Below are 15602 nucleotides of genomic sequence, written 5' to 3'. Positions count from 1 at the left end.
CCAATTCTGTACCATGTGGTGTTCACATCTCTAAGAAATGTGTATCCAGATTTATGGAATGTAATGGTTATGATGGCAATGAATTAGAAACATAAAAAAATTAATAAAATTCACATTAGTCTCTAAAATATTTTCCATCATTTCTGTTATTTTTAAGTTCTCTTGGTATAAAGCCCTTTTTTATGACTCTTCAATGACTGGTATAAGCAAAACTCTGAACATGACTGAGAGTCTGCAGGTACTACTGCCGTATAAATTATTATTTCATATATATAGTACGATAGTCTCCCGGCTGCTGTTTATTATTGTAGAATCCTTCTAATTCTAGTTGATTTAAAAAAACAAAAACAAAAACAAAAAAACTCAAACAAACAAACAAAACAAACCAAACAAAAAACCCCCACCTCCACCTCTAAGAATATCTGATATCAGGCTACCAGAAAACCAGTGAAGGACACTTTTATTTTGTGATGATGAGATAAAGTCAAATAAAGCTTAGCCTTTCAAAGATGGATCACTTATTTTCGTTAATGACAGCCTATGTAGATGGCGAGACATGAGCAGTTATCCTATATGTTGAGTCAGAAGTAGTGCTCTGATGTATTGACTGTGGTTAGAGAGAATGTGGAAGTCGCAATAGGAAAAATGCCGAATACTCTAGCTTTATTAATGATTTCACTATCATGACTGCTTCTAGGGGAGTACTTACGTGGTGGATTTGCTGAAGCACTCCTTTTTTGAAAAACAGAAAAAGAGGAAGAAAACCCAAAAAGCAGCGAATACACAAAGCTATGGATTTAAAAACCTGGGATTTTTTTTTTCTTCTGCCCTATGTGCTTTCAGAAAAGGAAAACAATGGTTGTGCAGAGTTTGGGCTGAAAAAGCGAAAGCTCTGTAATGAGATTACTACAGCTATCACAGTGTGATTTCATTGTACTGTTATGTCCATGTCCCACTTTTCCAATAAATCATAATAACCAGCTGACAATGCAAATATCACAGCATGTTGTCTGGGAATTATTCTGATTAGTTTGTAACTTGCAAAGGCTCCACTCACTCTTGAGCAATGAGTCCTTCTCCCATAGCTATTATTTCTCCCTGATACTCTGTGTCATAAGTGATACTGAGATTGCAGTGGTCATAATTCTGGTTCAAAGGTGCTTGTAATAGTTTGTGTTTGTTACCTTTCAGGGATTTTGGGAGTATGCTGTTGATACGAAAGTATGTTTTTACAATTTTCTCTTGCAGAATATCTGTAACTACATTTTTTAAATCTTCGTATAAAGCTTTGGTTTTGAATCTTGCACAAAGATAAAAATATATATTAAACCAGTATAGGAGCATACAGTCTGCATGTGTTGTCAGTAACATGTCTGGAACATGATAGTCTCTGTAGAGGCAGAAAACATTCTTAAATTGTAATTCTTATATCTGTGGCTTTTTTTCTCACAGAAATAGCAACCTTCCTGCTCTGGAAATTATAGATTTTTTTTTTTATTTTTTTTTTTTTAACCTTTAATATATTTTTGTCTCTTACTGCAGTAACTATTTCTGTGTAATAAATCATGGTGTTCTTTTCAAGATATTTATTCTTCTACTATGTGCTGAAAGTCTGTATTCTCTGGTGTGATAAAAGTAGGAGACGTTGACCCCAATGTAAAGCTTGGAAATATGTGCTAGGCTTGTGGAAAAAATTTTACAGAGAAAGATTGAAGCATGCAAATGTTTACACTGACACTTTTTTTTTTCTCTTGAGATCTAGTTCAAAGTTTAACAAGAATGAATGTGTTTGAAGTCGTCACAGCATTTTCCTTTAGGGTGACCAGAGTGAAGGACCTACCAGTACTTCTAACATCCTTGTCTATTGCAGAAAAACCTTACACTTCAGACACAGTAACTAGCTCTTGTTTGTAGTGTGATAATGTTAACTTTCTGACCCACTTCTGTTAAAATGTTAGCTCTCGTTATTTAAAACACCCAAACATCAGATTTTTCAAAATAGTTCATCCATTTAAACTTGTACCATTTGGGGTCTTGTGTACTTCATTAATATTCATTACATACCATATTAGCTGAGAATGCAGGTTAAGCACCTAGCCTCAATTCCTTGCTCTGCCACAAATTTCCCAAGTGGTCCTGGGTAAGTCATTTAGCTTTCATGTATCTCAGTTTCCAGTCTTATTTAATGGAGAGAATATTATTCTTCCCATTGTGAGAGAATACTCACTATCGCTGTGGAAATAAACTTATAATGGATTCTGAAATGCTTAGGAAGTGTGGGATGGATCTATATGCCAGAGATGGGTGTGGAAAGAAGCAGTTGTGGCTCCCAGTGTGGCAAATCAGGACAACCTAATAGCCTTGTCCTGGAGCGTATCTGAGATGTACAGAGACTTATACTAACTTCATATTTATTGCAGGACTCTTGCAGCACCAATAGAGTAAGCTTTGGGTTTAAGGAAAAAACAAACTGGACTTTTTTCTGTTGATCATAGTATTGCCTTCTGCTCTTCATAAATGGTGATTTTTAGCTATGAACATGTACTTTGTAGTGGAGGGCAAAGAAAATTTTTTTAAAATTGTGGAAGTGAAATAATAGGAAACTGCTCAAATCAAGTTGCTGCATTGCAAGTCATAGAATCGTAGAATAGTTTGGGATGGAAGGGACCTTTAAAGGTCACCTAGTCCAAGCCCCCTGCAATGAGTAGAGACACTTTTCCACTAGATCAGTTTGCTCAGAGCCCTGTCCAACCTGACCTTGAATGTTTTCAGGGATGGGGCATCTACCACCTCTCTGGGCAACCTGTTCCAATGCCTCACCACCCTCACAGTGAACAATTTCTTCCTTGTATCTTGTCTGAATCTCTACCCTCTTTTAGTTTAAAACCATTACCCCTATTTAAAACTATTACCTCTTGTCCTGTCATAACAGGCCCTACTAAAAAGTCTGTCCACAGGGATGTTTTCTGCTGGAAGTGTATTTGTTTTTTTAATGTGGAAAAGGGACAATTATTGCTTCATTTATTAGAGCATAAGTAAAAAACTGTTTACGAGGGAATGAGATTTTTTTTCTCTCCTGTGTTTCTCAAGATACATTCCTGCCAGCATACAGATAAAATTATTTGAAAAATCTACAACGAGCAAATGCTTCTCTATCAAAATAGACAAAGAAGCTCAGTAGAACAAGCAATTTAATTGAGACAGAACTAGTGGGAAAAGAACTGGTAAGAAGCCCCCATGCTTCAAGACATGTCTCTTAAGGACTGTATATAAAAAAAAAGGCCCTGTTTTTTTAGGAAGTGTTGTGGGCACATCTGAAACCTTTTAGATAAATGTTTTATTGGATGAATCCCATTCCAGTGGTGCACGCTGGCAGCAGGGGTTATGACTGAACTACAGCAAATGCCAAGGTTTGGTTAACTATGTTTCAGAATCACTGGGCTGGACTGTAATTACCTGCTGTAAAAATAGGAGATTGTCATGCCTGGTAACACTGGAAGCAGTGTCAGCAGGAATTTGTACGTTGAACACAGCAGAAAATCCAAGTGTCTCATGTATAGACAGCCTCTGCTGCTGCTGCTCACTGATAACATGGTGTGCAACTTTTTTTAAGGGCAGGACTTCATTCTAAAATAGGCCAATAGGAGCAGGGAAATATATTGCTACTTAATGTGTAGATAGTGATCTCTGACTATTAGAAGGCCATCCATGTGTACAGACATTATCTTATGCATTTATAAATTTGGTTGTTTTTTGTTTTTAAAAAAAATTTATAGTTTTTTTTTTTTTCTGCTTTATTGCTAGACTTATTGAGATTAATGTTCTACTTGACACCTGTATTGTATTTAATCTCTGGTTAGAGCACTTTCACCCATCCATCTGTATATGTATCTATTGATAGTTAAGTGCTAGGAACCCTTCTGGAAGGGTAAGAGATGGGGAGAGTACTCACCATCTCCCAAGGTTTTGAATTCTTACTACCTAGGATCTGGAAGTCCCTAGAGCTGGGCAGGAATCCCATTTTTTTCCTGTAGCTTTCCTATCCTGAAGACAACTATGTATTTCTCATGCTAAAAGTCACCCCAAAGAAATACCTGCTGTTACTGCAACCTAGAAAGCAGTGGAGACAGTCTTAATCATTCCCTGTTGGTTGCTGTTTAGCTTGACACTGAGATGATGTCTATGCTAGTAGCTTATAACAGTGCCTGAGAAATTTCCTGAGTTCTGGAACAAAATTACCTCTATTATGAGGGGGAAATAAACCCCAAACAATCCGCTAGGCTTTGAGCCTGTTCTCACTGGTGTTCCCCTAAACAATTCTTGTTCACAGTTTGGCAACAAGAATGTTTCAGGGTCCATTTTAAGATATCAGATAAGCAGTCTTCCATCACTATCCTGTTATGAAGTCTGAAAAAATGTTATTAGGAAGGACACATATCACTTATTAGATGCTTAAGCCGCTGTGAAGAATATTCCCAGGTCTACTTAAATCTATTATTATAGATGTAATTCCTTATTCCCCATATTATTGAACAGAGATGGAAGGAAAGGTGCCCTAGGTACTGCTCTAGAGCTTAAATCTTTAATCTCTTGTACCTGGTACTAGAAATTGCTAGGGGCGCTTTGCTCCTTCCCTGTAGCTCTAATTGTCTATGGCATTTCTGCTGACATGAGCATCTGTATCAGTAAGCATAAAGAATTCTTACATCTATAGTATGTTCAATAGCTAATACAGGACCTGTTCACAAATGCCTGCATTATGATGCACGGCAAAGAATTTAACACTTTCAGAGTAGCTTAGTCCTTGATTCATGGGTAGAAAGCTTTATACATTATTTGCGAAATGTTATTTTAATTTGAAAGGTTCAGAATAGTCCCTGAAAAAAATCTAAATATTTTCAGTTAGGGTAAAATAATTTTGGAAATCAAATTAGAAGAGTTGGAAGTAGCAATAGATAGCTGAAACTTCAGATCTTCGAGACTTTTAGTGTTGTTAGAACTACAATAAAGTCTTTGAGCCACAACCAGCATCTCACTTTCTTCATGCCAGATGGTGGTGTTCCATGTACACAGAAAAAGGTTCCTTCTATTATGTAGAACTTTTGGTTTTAATTGGCAAATGAAAACCAAATTAAGGTTAGAAGGTCTTTCTTTTAAGCCCTTGTCTACTGAGCTACCCACTGTTCTGCTTTCCCAAATGAGAACATATACACAAAAACTAGGCAATCAAGTTGACATTGCATATTATCTTGTTAAGGGTGTTATGTACTCTTACCTTTAAACTAAGCTTTAAGTGATCTTCAGACTAACTGAAAACAGGTATCTGTATACTCTAGTTTTGCAAGTATTGGAATTTGTGGGTAGCTTATTTTGTTGTTAAAGAAATGACATCTGTGGTCTACAGTAGCTGGAAAAAAAAAAAAAAAGAGTAAACCAAAATGAACTTAACATGTTAACAGCCAAACTTACACCTTCAATATGACATGTAATGAACACTGTTTTTTCAGTAAAGTTCTTCAAGGAAGAATGACTGCAGTGTGTTCCTTTTGGTGGTGGGATCACATCATTTGACAATCCCTGGACTTTGACACAAGTGCTGTACAATGATATACTTGGAGTATTTTCCTTCCGATTTCTAGATGTGATGGACTTCGGCAAAGCACCCTAACTTTTATCGTTAAGTTAATGAGGTATGTAGTAATCCTAAAGAGAGCAACTGAACCTGAGAGGTGAGGTGAGGCTGCTGTAGCTCCATGTCCCCAGGTTCAGGGGACCAGGGAAGTCCTGGCCAGCAAGTAGTGGCCTGGCCTAGTAGCAAGGCTGAATATGTATTCTCACAGGCGCGCACACACAGGGCACGCATTACATGTCCATGGCCAGCTACACAGATCAGACTGACATTCAGAGCACCAATGGTCTCTTCCTGCTTCCCTCCCTTGCTGGACAGGATGGAAGTCCATTGGTGACAACATACATATATGTATACGTACAAGATGGATTCCTCCAGCAGCTGGGCTCCCTCAGTTTTTCCAGTAGTGGTCCCTGGATCCCAGTCTTGCCAGTTGCTGGGACCTGGATATACAAGTCCCCTAAGGCTGCAGCCCTGTTCCAGTTGCTGGCACATACTGTGGATGTGTGTACATGTGTGCACACATCACCTTCCCCCCCTGTCACCCCGAGCTGGCCAGGACTCCCCTGGTCCCACAGCTGACCCCCCTTTGCTCTTGCTCCTAGAGACACACAGGTGCTCTCATACCCAGAGCTAACCTCACCTCCTTGCTCCCAGGTCACTTCACCCACTCACTAGATCATCCAGGTTGATTTTTGTTAATGATGACACGCTCACTTGCATACCCATACTTGCTCCAGTCCCTGGCACCATGCACACGTGGGCTCTCCAACCCCGGTTGTTGCACTTCCACCCCCATACACACACATCCACAGCATAGAGTTTCCTCACCCAGGAAAGAGGTAGAAAGCAGTTTAATAAGAAGACAGGACAAGCTGTGCTGATCAGGCACAGGGCATGGCCAGATGAGTGTCCTGACCAGCCAACTATTTATATGTGGCTGGGCTTTTACATCCCCTTACCTTTCTATTTTCCCGTTCTTGTTCCTACCCAAATCGGCTGAAGTCCTCCTTTTTCCTACCTTTAGTTCTCCCTCTAAACATCCCATAGTAAGTCCTGTGACCCTGAACTGCTTTTACCCTGCATCCTACAGCGTGTCCCCTGGGCAGCAGCCATCTTAGTCTGAAAGGTGATCTCCAGATCTGCTCCTGATGACTCCTCGTGATGGGTTTCAAGCGTGGGCGATGAGGCTGAGGCTCTGCTGGGACAGCCCTGGGAGGGGCCCAGACAGGGTGTTTGTTCCTTGGGAGTCCTTGGTTTGGATTCCCACCTGCATTTGTGCAACCCTGTGTTCCTCTGGGCTTGTGGAGAGAGGGGCCTGTGATGGTCTGGTGGCCCATGTGCTGGGCCTGTGAGCAGCTTGGGCAGGGTGTTATTTGGGCTTCCGCTCCTGCCGTTGTTGCTCTGAGCTCCTTTGTGGGTCTGTGGATGAGGTTTATCACGTAACCTAGCAATAATGAATGCAGTATAATGTCTTATGAATAGTAGGCTGTGTTTACTAGTTCTTAGTTATAATGGAGAATTACTGTTATCCAATTGCAATATGTGCAAGTCCCCAGAGAGGAAGATGTTCTGAATTGAAATAATTGTAAGTTACTGTTAGGTTGTTTTGCTGAGAATATTATGTTGTTTGCTTTTGCTTTGTTCTTAAAGTACTCTTCCTAAGCAATCCTTTTGATTTCTGTTTTTAAGGATCGTTCTTCAGAAGACTCAAACTGTAGCAGCCTCATATGAAAGAGCTGCCATGTTCTTGTCTTTCACAGATGAGTATGAAAAAGAGGAATTAAATTTACTTTGTTCTCTTTATTCTTCCCTAGCTATCTGTCATGTTGGTTCTTTACAAGGTCATGCTGTGTTTCCCTAATTGTTGAGTTATTCTGGCATGACAGTATTGTTTTATGGAGTTTTGCCTGGGATAATGTCAGCAGGAAAATGAGTTTAGACAGCCCTGTGATTCAGAGCTTAGAAGGGATCAGTCCCTAGTGCACAAAACTGCCTGTCACTGTCTTAGCAAGATGAAGCTGAATGGGCCATGAGAGAGGGATAGATGCTCTTTATCAGGGAATTTAGGCCTTTCTGAAAGGTGTCAAGCGATTGGGGAAATGTAGCGTTAGGATGTATGCCCTGCAGAGGGAACTTGTCTGGCTGTGTTGTATTTGGTCTCTGAGGTCAGTGACAGTGTGATAGTCACGGGAAAAGGAGCTCATTAGTTAAATGCTTTTTTGGCTAATGCAGTATTTTAAAAAACAATGCTTCTAGATTCAGAAAAGCAAAAACAGTCAGCTGGTGTGCTTATCACATTATTTTAACTGTAATCATTGAACTGTCTTCTCATTTTCTCTTGTCTGTTTGGGATGGGCATAAGAATTTACCTACGGGTTGGTGAATGGTTGGTTCCTTGCTGGGTACTTATAAGGAAGCACATAACTTTATAAGAAGGTAGGTGTAAGCCAAATGAAGTACTTAAAAGTACTTGCTGGAAGCCCTTTATCTGCTGAGCTTGAGTAATTGGATTTAGCTGGTTGGGGGGAAGTAGAGATGTGAAGCTTTCACTGGTGGGTGCCAGGTCTCTGAGATATGTGTTTCGGTAGCTTTGAGGATGCATGGAACTGCCTCTGTTCAAACTTTATCTACGTCTCGCCATTGGTGTGAGAAGCCATAGTGAAAGTCTTGAGGAGAACCAGCCGGTATCTGAATTAAATCCCCTTATAATTGTGTTTCCCAGGTCTCCTCTTCTAGGAGGTATTCTGGAATTTTTACAGAGGGAGGAAAAAGAGTTGTTAGAATAGCTACTTGTTATCCTATTTAAATTCTCACAGATGATAAAATTTAGTACCTTTTCAATGTTTTACAGTTTCATGTCAACAAAAAGTTGGAGTCTTGGTGTAATTTTAATATTCATATGTTCTGGTAGCTGCTTATGAATGGGTTTCTTCTTAACTGTCTTATAACAATTTGTCGACAAGCAGGGATGAGAGGTAGTGATGAGTGTTGCAAAATGAGAATATGAGCAAAGAGCTCAATGTTCAGATCAAAGGATTTTTATGGGCGTTTCTTTTTCTACAACTTTATGGAAGCAAAATGTATCTCCTCCAAGCTTAACTGACTGCAAATTAGCCATTATTCCAGCACCTTTATAGGTTGTCTTGTTAGCATTTTGGCTCGTAAATAGGCAATCTGTGACTACCCATACGGTATACAGGCAGTTATTTTTCCTCAACTTTTATGGTTATATTTCTGTTGCTTCTTTCTAAAAAGTAGTCAGACTGTCTTTTGAAGTTAGGTTTAATTAAGTGAGTTTAGCTTCACCGAAGTGTCTTTCAGTGTTGGGTTAAAAAGTTGTTATTTATGACCAGAGAACTAATCCACCCAACAGAAAACGTTTCCTATGTTTGAGTGAGTTACTGTACTAAAAACAGATCTGACAAAATTTTGCTATCTATTAGATATAATAGATGTATCTATGGCTATAGATGTAGCTGCTCTTAGTAGTTTCATGTGCAGATGCAACATTTCCAGGAACTCAGCATATAAAAAGGCAGTGCTGCCATCTTCAAGTATTAAATGAATAAGAAGAAATTCCATCTTTGAGAACATGGGTTAGAAAGGCTGAAATGGTGCCTTCTGAACATATTCCAGCCACTAGTGGTTTTATAGAAATTGGAAGTTGTAAAATTCTTACAGCACTTAATTTTACAGAGATGATTATAATAATATTTAGGTGGTTTGTTAGAATTTTCTGGAAATTGTTTAAATCACAAGACACTTTCGGCAACTTAGTATTATAACCCTTTAAAAGACCTTCCTTTTTTTTCCCCTCATATCTCATTAAATATTTTGAAAACATTTTCAGAAACATATAAGATGATATCATACCTATAATGAAAAGGAAGTGAACACTGTAGAAAGAGTTGTCATGAAGAGATCTCAAAAGGTCATATTGTCAATCTCTGCTCAATCATTCAAATCTGAGATGCATTGCACTTGGATATTCAAACAGCCACTTGCAGCAGATATATTTTTTTTTCAGTTGAAATCTTGTATACTGTAGTACACAGCTAATCTGAATTCCAATAGTTAGTGTTAATATACTTCAAAGATAACAGCATAGAAAAGCATGTAGTACAAATGTAATTACAAGCTTTAATGATAGTTTATAAATACACTTATGTACTTTAGGTTGTTTTCTGCTTTCATTCTTGTATGGAAGACCTAACGAATTAAATGGTCTCCAGAGATTCTTTTCTCTCTCTCTCTCTCTCTGACGAGAGCACATCTCATAGCTGGTATGGAGCTTTCTAATTCTTTATTCCTTGCCTTCCCTTGGGTATGAGTTTTTATCCTGTAAAAATGAGTCTTTAACTTTGAGTCTTAAATGTTGAAACATTTCTCACTATTACCTTCCCCCCCCCCCCCCATATATTTTATGCACTGAGTGGCTTGTAACGTAACATAGCTCATGTTTCCAGCACTAGCACTTGCTTTCAGAAATAAGCTATGCTCTGACTATGAGGGACAGCTGCAGTTGTACCACGGTTTGCTACTTACAATGAGTGCTGGGGATACAGAAATATTCTTGCCTTCCCAGAGGTAAACAAAAAGATTGGCAAAACAATGTTGTGTTTGGATATGAAGCAGTCATACAAGGCAGTCCTCTTCACATAATAAGATTCACATTATCAGTCCATGGAAAAACTCCTGTATTAAGGTTAGCAAAATTGTATGTCGGATACATAAATCTGCTTCAGTGCTAGCAAATGTACAGGATCATGTCTTGTGACTTGTTCAGCCTTTCACAGCTGTGATTATACACATAAATTTTCCCCCACCATCGCCATTGATGCATTTTGTTTAAAAAATGTTTTTATTCCATAACATGAATTAGAATAGGTTTTTTGTTTTCCTATGAAACTATTTTTCTTGTGCCTGAGACAAGAATGAATACCACTTGGAGGTTGTTTTTTTTTTTTTTTTTTTTTTTCCTCCCCCTTCCACATAGCATATCTAGTTAGACTTGGCTGGTTTAGTCTTATGTAATTATTTTTGCCAAAGGAACAGCTCTGTGTAGATAAGATGCAGCTGGTCATGCCATCAGATATGTTGATGAGTGGCAAATGATATTCAGATTAAGGACAAAGTTGTTATTTTTCTCATAACCATGTCATCAGTCACATGTCATAATGGGTTACCCCATTTAGGACATGCCTATTGCATTTTTCTTTGGTCTGTGAAACCAGAAACTTATTTTGGAAGGCTTTTTTGACTAATAAACTGGATTATGCGTGTACCGGTCTCATTTTTTAGCTGTTGAATGAATATGCTATCACCATTAACTGAAGAAGGTCAGGAAATACTTCAGGCTCACACTGTAGAGTACTCTACAGAAATACTGGTAAGAGCTGAATAAAGAAAAAGGAGTTAAATTAGAATCATAGAATGGTTTGGGTTAGAAGGTACCTTTAAAGATCATGTAGTCAAACCCCTCTGCCATGGGCAGGTACACCTTTCACTAGACTGGATTGCTCAAAGCCCTGTCCAACCCGACCTTGAACGCTTCCAATGATGGGGCATCCACAACTTCTCTGGGCAACCTGTTCCAGTGTCTCACCACCCTTACCATGTAAAACAAAACAAAAAAAGCCCCAAAATAATAAAAAAAGAAGACCCACAACCCCCAAACAAACAAACTAAAATTTCTTCCTTATATCCAATCTAAATCTCCCCTCTTTCAGTTTAAAACTGTTGCCCCTTGTCCTGTTACTATAGGCCTTGGTAAAAAGTCTCTTTCAGACTGTCATATAAGCACCCTTTATACAGTGGTAGGCCACAATAAAGTCACCCCAGAGCCTTCTCTTGTCCAGGCTGAACAACACCAACTCTCCCAGCCTTTCTTCGTAGGGGAGAGGTTCCAGCCCTCTGACCATTATTAGAATTACAGATATGTTATGTATTAGGAGACAGTTAATGAAGAATTGCCAAATTATTGCATTGAATGTACAACAAAACTATAACTACACTTCATTATTATCTAAGTTATCAGGAGAGTCAATTAATGGATCTCAAAGAATATCTTTATTATTTGGACACATGTACATGTAGTGCATTATGAAAGAGAAGAGCCTTTTTTCCTGTTTCTTTAAAGTCTTTCCCAGCAGCACAGAATCTTTTTGAATTAAATTATATTAATGATGATTTTTTTTTAATGCTTTGGAAAGTAGATAAATAATCTAATCATGATACAAAGTCAACTGGTAAACAATAGAAGCTCATCTGCTGAGAAGGTTGGTGTTTAAGTGGCACAAAGTACAAATTTATACAAGTTATTATGACCTTGGCTTGGATTTAGAAACTAGACAAGTGTATTAAAATAACACGCACATAGTTAAAATGTGGGTTTCTTGTGCACAGTTCCTTCAGGAACATTAATCTATTCCAAGGTTGTGGAGGATGCCAGCAGGAGAAATGATGTTTTCCTTAAGGTATTGGGCTAAAAATTGGAAGTTCTTTCTACTGCTGTTCAGGCAACAATTGTTTTCCTAAGAACTCTTCAACAAAAACACAGTGCTTCTGTCTTTTGTGGTCTCAGCCTTGCAGGAGATTTAAGCAGTTACCTGTTTCTTACATAGTTTTCCTCTAACACTTTATAGAATTTCCAGTAAAAACTTAAGTTTGGGGAAGTGCATTGATACTGTTGATTGCCTGGTACATAAGTTACTACTTGTCCAATAGCAATCAGGAGGTACAATGAAGAACCAGCAATTCTCATAATGGGCTGCTAGAAATTTTCCTAAGTGAAGCATTAGGATAAGTTAATTTTCACATACGTTGCATAAATCTGTTTGTAGTGGTGGTCTTCAAGCTGCACCATTAATATTAATATAATGGTCTAATCACTTTCTGTGTGTATTGCACTTATGGTACTTTTTAAAAGTAGCTGAATAGTCCAGAAAATTGATACCAAATTCCTGGGAATCATTACTTAGTCAATGAATTCTTCCAACAAACCAGTTATTATGGCATGCAACAGCAAACCATGATTTTTCAAGTGGTTTGTTCTTAGGATTGCTTTTGTTTTGCAAGTTCTTGTAATGCTTTTATCAGAAATAAATCACATAAGAATCAGTTTTCTGTTTTGCTGATGATATGTCTGCTTTTTTAAAGCTAGATGCTAATCCTGAAATGACAATGTTTTATGGAAAATGGGGATTTATTTTTTTTTATTTTTTTTTTTTTGCCTCTCACTTTCTTTGTGTTTCTGTGCAACAGTCTATGATCTGTAAACACAATGAACGGCAAATAAATGAAACTAGTGTGTGATAGGCTCTGAAACAGCCCTACCTGGAAAGAGGAAATGAAGAAATTGCTAGGAGTCCAAACTTTTTTTTCCTGTGTTTTCCATAAGCATAGTTGTAACAGTGCATTAAGAAACGTAAGTTTCCAAGCTGAAGAGATTACTAGAATAATAATTGTATGCAACTAAGAAAAAACTCTTGCTTGTCAAATGGAAAGAAGTAGGCATATGATAATGAAGTACCTATTCCAAGCATATATGATAAACTATGTGAGGTGAGAAGAAGAGGGAGTTCCATGGAAATAAATGAGGATTATAAGCACTATAAATAGTGGATACGTACGCAGGAAAGTACAGAACTAAACTGAAGACAGGGCACAAAGCCGAGTCTTATGCTAAAAAAAGAGAAAGCATCTTTTAAAGATGCACTTGCACTTGCTTTCTGCCTGATGTAACATTAAGATTTTTTTTCAATTTTTCTTTTAAAATATTATTTTGGATTTTTAGTTTGCTATAGTCAGTAGTGAGGCAGGATAGATGAGTTTGACTTCCTGACAAATCAGTGCTTCTTCTCACAAATCTATTTTGTTGTTTAGTTGCTGCAATCTATGACATCTCTGTCTAGTTAGCATCAGAATGAGGTGCTAGCTACAGCTTTAGGGAGATTTACTGTCAGCTGCTTTCTTGACATATAACTTGCTCCTAGTATTTTATTTTGACTGTAAATGAGAATAAGGTAACTCCTTCTCAATTTCAACCCATGCAGTAGAAAATGAAAGAAATCAGATTTGGGATTTCTTACATCAACAGACTTAGATAAATCTGGCACTGATCTCTCATACTGCAGAAAAATCTTATGCTGTAAAATGAAACAATATAATGTCGATGTCTTTTATCTGATAGTAATTGTCTCTCTTATCAATGAAGCATGCACAATTAGACAACTTATTCAGTGTCTTCCTTATAGACCTTCTCTGTAATAACGACTGTTTCCCACAGTTACCTTCTGGGTCTGGTTTATTTAACTTCAGAGCTTTTGTAGCACATAACTTACTGCTTCACAACCAGGATTCCAAACTTTCTTGTTTGCCTGCTGAGAGGGTCCCGTCCTTGTTATTGATAAGGATGCTTATGTGAAATTATAACTCAACATAAGTGATTCCATAGAATGAATTCCATAGAATTCCAGAGTTGAAAATGAACACCTAAATTAGTATTTATGCTTTGTTATGATGCGCAAATTATGTATAATTTTGGGAAAAGTGCGTGTGTGTCTCAGGTTCACAGCACACTCTGAAATTTGGAACTAGAATAGAGTGAAGATTGAATCGTTGATCCAAATTGAACTTGCCAACCATTTTTATGATGGATTGACTCAGCATCCTAGGCCTGAACTTCCAGGCTGAGCATCGCCCCTCTTTATATGAACTTAACTCACTAACTTGCTTTAATGACACTATTGTAAACAGCCTGATGAACTGACTGGTTCATCAACATGTTCATCGTGTTCAGTAATGAAGAAATAATCACAGAATCATTAATGTTGGAAAGGACCGCTGAGATCATTGAGTCCAACTATTAACATAACTGCCAGGTCCACCTCTAAACCATGTCGCTAAGCACCACATCCACATGTTTATTTTGAATACTTCCAGGGACTGTGATTGCACCACTTCCCTGGGCAGTCTGTTCCAATACCTAACCACTCTCTCCATGAAGAAATTTTTCCTAATATCTAATCTAAATCTGCCCTGGCACAACTCGAGGTCATTTCCTCTCGTCATGTTGCTTGTTACTTGAGAGAAGAGACCGACCCCCACCTCTCTACAACCTCCTTTCAGGTAGCTGTAGAGAGCAATAAGGTCTCCCCTGAGCCTCCTCTTCTCCAGGCTAAACAACCCCAGCTCCCTCAGCTGCTCCTCATGAGACTTGTGCTCTAGACCCTTCACCAGGTTCATTGCCCTTCTCTGGACACGCTCCAGCACCTCGATGTCCTTCTTGTGGTGAGGGGCCCAAAACTGAACACAGTACTCGAGGTGCGGCCTCACCACTGCCGAGTACAGGGGCACTATCACCTCCCTGGTCCTGCTGGCCACAGTATTCCTGATACAGGCCAGGATGCCATTGGCCTTCTTAGCCACCTGAGCACACTGCTGGCTCATGTTCAGGCAGCTGTCAACCAACACCCCCAGGTCCTTTTCTGCCAGGCAGCTCTCCAGCCACTCCTCCCCCAGCCTGGGGTGTTGCATGGGGTTGTTGTGACCCAAGTGCAGGACCTGGCACTTAGCCTTGTTGAACCTCATGCAATTGGCCTCAGCCCATGGATCCAGCTTATCCAGGTCTTTCTGTAGAGCCTTCAGCTCTAGAGGAAACAGCTAAACTAAGAAATCAACAAAATCCCGTTGTAGTTTAGCAGCACTGCACTGGGTGTCGGTTGAGATTCCAGTCACATGTGCTGTTTGCCCTGAAATTTTTCTTCTGTTCTCTGCACTTCTTGAATGGAGGCAGTTTGTAACGGGAGGCTGTGCATATGCCTCTTTGTCTGCTAAAATGAATGTTTAGATAACCACCAAAATCAAAGGCTCTATTTCTGCCAAAATACATTCAGGTTCAAAGGGGCCTCAGGAGGTCACCTAGTCCAACTTCTTGCTCAAAGCAGATCAACACAGAATTGAGACCAGG

The sequence above is a fragment of the Platalea leucorodia genome (assembly GCF_965183815.1).
Source record: "Platalea leucorodia genome assembly, chromosome: 1".
Classification (NCBI taxonomy): domain Eukaryota; kingdom Metazoa; phylum Chordata; class Aves; order Pelecaniformes; family Threskiornithidae; genus Platalea; species Platalea leucorodia.
The sequence above is the reverse complement of the archived record's forward strand: the minus strand, read 5'-3'. Positions refer to the sequence as shown.